We start from the raw sequence: 6024 nt of genomic DNA, 5'->3' as shown, positions 1-6024 counted from the left end.
TATTTATATATGTTTTATATTTATTTAATTTTAACAAATATTTTTAGGTTTGACCTCATCTTCTTTACACAGCCACTTTCTCCTTCCTGATTCAGTTATTTACTTAAATGAAAAACTATCTCTTCTTTTAAAAATCCATTTTCCAGATTCCAGATTCCAGATGCTACATTATATCTACAAACATATGAAGAAAATTTTTCTCCTTACCCTTCACCTTGTGGTTGTTCATCCAGGTAGCTACAGAGGGGCTTTTGCTTCTTTGCTTTGCATGTTCCAGAGATACTGCACATCTCTGTCAGAAATTCTGAGCATCTTTCACATACAGTTTCCTTACCACTGCGTTCTGCAGTAAAGATTCTCAAATTCCTTGGGGTTTAATTTCTTTTGAAACAAAACATGCATAAGCAGTGCAGGTTTATTCTTATTTATCTTCCCACTGAATTTATATGTAAGGAAATTATGATCACACACTCCAAATTTATTTTTGATGGCCACCTGCTCTATGACTTAATTGCTATTTACAGCTAGCAAATCTTTTGTAAGTTCAGTGATGGTTTGGTGAAGGAATTTGTCATGTCATGCTGAGAATCACAGGCCTGAGGCCCATTATGATGATGAGAGATGATTCACTGGTCCATAACTCTGAAGTTATTTTCCCCATGTTAGCAGAGTTCTTACTGGGGTTTATCTCTTTTAATATTTGCTCTCTCCCTACATATCCAGGTATGAACTCGAGCAGTTCATGGCTGACACTGAGCTGCACCACAGAAAAGCCTCTTTTAGCTTTCTGAGTTCCATCTAAACAACCTGTAACATCATACATGTGGTATTAATGAACTGGTTTTGTTTTCCTTTCTACCAGCCCTGAACAGCAGAATGTTTTACACCGGGGATGACTGTTAAGCTACCATGTTGCTGGTACTTGCCTGGTACCTAGTTTACACCCTATATTGTTTCCTACTAATATCTAGAAGGTGGTTACAAAGATAATGGAGCCAAGGTCTTCTCAATAGTACCAGGTGATGTATCAAGAGACAGTGGCAACAAAATGAAACTTTGTAGGTTGAGGCTGAACCTCAGGAACGACATTTTTACCAGAAGGGCAAAAAAGCCGCACTGGGACAGGTCCCCAGAAAGGTGGCAGTATCTCCACTCTTGGAGGGTTTCCAGATTTAGACAAAATTATGGTGACCTGAGTGAGTCAGAGGTTGGACCAGAGACCCCTGGAGGTCTCCTCCCAGCATCACTTCTCTGATCCCACAGCATCACTTGAGATTCCCTCAGTGCCACCCTGGCCTCACCTGCTTCCCTTGGCTGAACTAGATGGTTCTTTGGCTGCTGCTTTTTTCTGCTGCTGCTTCTCTCATCACAAGGAGTGTATTCTTTACCCTTGATGTCTAGGCCTCTGCTCATTGATACCTCTTATCTGTCATCACATAGTGATTTTACAGGTTTTCATCTCCCTGAGTAGGAAAACAGATCCACAGCACTCCCCCAGCAGCTGCAGCACCACTGAATAGCTCCCTTGAACTCGATGCCTTCATGGTAAAGCTGTGCTTTGTTGGAATATGTGGGTGCCCCTCTGAGAGCATGGGTAATGCTGGACAATAACCTGTAGGGCCAGGGGAGCACAGGTGAGTGCATCTCAGACTGGCAGGGACTCACAGGATGTGCTGGTAGGTGTGTGTGATCTTAGCCTGGAGAGGCAGAGGGAGCACCAGGCAGAGCAGCTGGCCACATCTGACAGCTCATGGCTCCTGAGCATAGCTTCTGCAGGAAGAGTTTATATTCCTTGTAAGGCTTTTCCAAGCAGGACTCAACTGGTGGGTGAGGATGGGACTGGGATGCAGAGGGTAAGGCTGTATTCAGACCTCTGAGCTGTGTCTGGTGCTTATCATGGTTTCCTGCAGGTATGTATCCATGATTTCAGCTGCCCACAGCAAGGGTGAGCTCTGTTACTGTGAGGAGAGGAAACAAACCAGCAGAGAAGCAGTCAACTTCTCCCTGTGTGTTTGAAAGACAGAGAAAAGGCAGCAGTTAAACACCCTCAGAGCTCATCCATTTCCTTTCTCACAGCTTCTTTTATCCCCAGTGACTTCTTCCTGCAAAGCCAGGGCTAAATTGGCAGCTGCTGATGGCACTACACTCCCACGGGGCTAAAGGGGAGCTGGAGCTGGCTCTGCCACTGCAGAGCAACCATCTTCTTTCCAGCTGAAGAAGGTTTTGCAGGGAAAGAAAAAGAAAAAGAAAAAGAAAAAGAAAAAGAAAAAGAAAAAGAAAAAGAAAAAGAAAAAGAGAAAAAGAAACCCACTTCAGCCTCCAAGTATTTCACAAATATAAAGTAGTCTAAGAAGCAAGTATGCAGAGAGGTGACTGCTTTCAAACACTGCAGGTTGGGAAGGGCTCCTCAACCCCAGTGGTTGTGCCTCATTTCCCTGCTGCTTCCAGGCTCCCAAGCTTGGTGCAGGAAGAGTTAATAGGTTTAAATATAGGGAGTTTTTTTGCCCTGTAGCTTTGTCAGAGTGAAAGTGAAGCAGCTCTGGTAGCCAGTGTGGGGCTTCTCCTGCACCCCCACCCCTGTAGTGAAGGTCACCCAGTGAAAACAGGGTCCTCCCAAAGCTGAATGCTCTTCCAGAGGGGAAAATGGTGCAGGATGAGAGGGGTCCACTGACAGTCGTATCCATCCCCCATGCAGAATCCCTGCTGTGTATGGTCTAGGATGGGGAGGAGGTGGATTCTGAGATCCCCACACACAGCTTTCAGCAGGCTGGTGAGGGCCCTGCCTTACATCCTGGCTCATGGTTACTCTGTGGCTCTCCAGCAGGGTCAGCACTGCCCTGCTGCTCAGAAAAACCCACTGCAGCAGCCAAGGAGGGAACAGTGCTGACTACAGGTGACCAGGTGGCCAAAAGTCCATGTGGATGTATCAAAGCTGCTAGGAAGTGGGGACCCATCCCTTGGCTGCAAGGACTGAGCCTGGGAGACGAGAGATGCAGCATTTGTTTGTGTGCCCACCCCACAGCACCAGGCCCAGCAATCACCCAGCTGTGTTTGGCCAGTGAGGAAGGGAAGTGCCTGGGGGCAACAGGAGTCCCCTGTCCTCAGGCACTGACACTGCCCTGCACCCTCCTACCACTGCTCCCAACACCCATTGTCACAGCTGCTCAACTTCTTTCCCTTGTCACTGTACTGTGCTATCAATAAATCAATTCCCTATTTACCTCCTCCAGGACTTCCTAGAGTTCCTGTCATTCCAGCAGTGGCATCATTCAAGAGAGATGTGAAGACTAGTCTGACCTGCCCCAACACAGAAATTCCTCTCCCAAACACACATTTCTCCAGTCACTGGCAAAGCTGAGATGGCCCCTCCATCATCACCTCCTGCCTCAGCAGCAGCTCAGTCCCAATGCAGGCACAGCCACCTAGAGCTGTCCTGGCAGAGCCCATCTCAGGGAGTACCCATCTCACCAAGGCACCAGGTAGGTGTCAGAGAGACAAGTCCTTCATCCTGCCCAGACCTCCTCGCACCTCATCTACCCACCTTGGGGATCAAAACCTCTGAGTCACTCCACATCTTCCTGGTTCCCCATGCTTTCTTTCTGGTGTCCTCTCACACCCATTCTCTCTGCCCTCCTCTACCCTTTCACTTCTTCAACTTTTATTCGACTCCCTGAGGTTCTGAGGGAGCAAACAGCTCATTTCCTTCAGGGAAAAAGAGATTTTATGACTGAAGGTGAAGCAACAGAACAAAAGTCTGTAGCAAGTGCACAGGCACAAGAAAGCACCCATGCCCCAAGGAGTTGGGCACGCAGCTGGACCCAATGTTCAGCTGGAGGCTGAAGCTACTAGAGAGCTCTATTAAAAAATGCTTCCCCCTGTTGGAGCTGCTGGGGTTCACACTCTCCTTGCTGATGTCACATTGCTCCTGTGTCTCCTTGTGACCCAGCAGGGAACAGCAAGCTATACCTGCAGTTTAACGAGTTATGACACATCAGTGCAGCCAGCACACCCGACCCCGGGTCTGTGTGGCTTTGGCTCACTTGTTTCCTGTCACATGTGTGACAAGAGCAGCACACATGGCCAGCTGCGGGGTTGTTCAGCTGTGACAACTCATTGGGTACTCTGCTGCTCCAGGCAACACAAGATCACTGACCCTTCTCCTCCTCTGCAGAGCAAGGGACAGGAGGGGGATGTTATTGCTGCTGTCTTCATCACTGACCTCTTCACTGTGCTCAGGAGAGGAACAGGTGGGAGTTCAAAAGGCTGAGCCTCTGCCCTCGTAGTGAAGAGAAGAGCAGCATCTGCCTCTCCCCTGCACTGCTGCTGAAGAGAGATGGAGGGCAGAATATCCCAGGATCCTGCAGGGAGAGGCAGAGAGTGGATGAGCTGGAGACTCATTTCTGGTGGAAAGCAGTATGAGGTGATGTTTTGCACTGCTTTGGTCTTACTGCATTTTACCTCTTTTATTGTTTCTCTCTCCTTTTCAGATAAACCAAAGCCTCAGTAATGTCCAAGGGCTTCAGAATAGAGGGCACCTTAGTGCCACTCACCTACAGTGCTTTGCCTCCTGTCCCTTGACACATCCTGCTCAGAAAAGCCAGCCCTGTCCAAATATTAACAGAGTGCTTGGTTGCTATGGGGAGGGAGGGCTGCCCTTGGTGGAGGAGCTGAGTGACCATTCAGGGATGGACTCACAGAAAAACACATCTTCATCCAGGGAGGGCAGCCTGGGCAGCCTCAGCTCTGTGCTGCATGGCTGTGTTACAGGCAACAGGCACACACTTTGAGAAATGCCTCTTCTCTGGTTCCAGAGAAAAATACATTGCATAGAGGTGTGTCTGTACAACTGCATGTATGATGTGGAAATGCAGGTACCTGCATGTATGTGTACATGCTATACTACATGTATACAGATGTGTACCTGTAGATGTATCAAAGTACACTTAGTCAATGCCTACAAGCCATTAACCAAGATCTTTATGTATTTGTGCATTTTATGTGTGAGGCTAAGCATATACATAGGCAAAAATTGGTATTTCAAAATGGTAAATCCTTAAGCAGGGGAAGTTATGAGTTAAACTGATGGGAAATCAAGCAATCAGAAAAATAGGACTCCCCAGGAGAAAGCTGCCATAAAATTTTTATTAATAGACATTTCACTGCTGGGAGTTTACAAGATGAAGAAGATCTGTGTGTCTGTAGTTGTGAAAAAAAAAAGACACAATTCAGCCCTTTTCTGCCCTAACAGGGAATTTGAAGGTTAACACTTAGAAATCTTGTATAAAACCAACAGGGGGAAAAAAAAGCAGAAGAAAGGGGTATGGAAAGGAGGTATATGGCACACAATAAAAGTGAGAATTTATGAAGCATACAAGGTGATAAGGAGCGTTCAAAATAATCTGGAAAAACTGGATTGCTGCAAGTGCTAACAGCACTTGGAAGCAGTTTTTTCAAAATACATTGAAAACTAAGAAATAGCAGTGAGAGCCTAGGCTCTTACTGGGTGGATATAGGTAAAACTGTTGATAGTGATGACTTTTTTGGAGGCTTTTTGATACAGAAAAGTTAGTTGTTTGCATACAAAAAGAAATGGATTTGTGTATTCATGCTACAAGAGGATAGTAAAAAACTTCATCTTTCTGCAAAATCAGGAAAGTTTTAACAGCATCTGTTAAGCATAAGTATTTTCAGATCAGTAGCCAAGCAAATCCATCTCAAAATCATAGAAAAATTTTACTGAAGAGGCACGTGACCCAATAGAATTTGGTATTTTAAAATCCTGATGTACTAGAGAAATCCCAAGGTCGTGGAAAAGCATGTGCCAGTGTCCAGAGACAGAAAGTGAGATGACACCTGACTGTTAGATGGTTCTGTTGTAATAATCATAGGTAAGAGAGTGTGAAGTTACTACAAGTTAGCTAGCAGATGTTCCAACAATTAAAATAATTTTTATAATTTAGTATTTTAAAAAGTTGGGGGAAACAAACCTGACTTCATTCTTTGACAAAATAATACATTTGGTTG

The sequence above is a fragment of the Agelaius phoeniceus genome, chromosome 2 (assembly GCF_051311805.1).
Source record: "Agelaius phoeniceus isolate bAgePho1 chromosome 2, bAgePho1.hap1, whole genome shotgun sequence".
Taxonomy (NCBI): Eukaryota; Metazoa; Chordata; class Aves; order Passeriformes; family Icteridae; genus Agelaius; species Agelaius phoeniceus.
Note: the sequence above shows the minus strand (reverse complement) of the source record.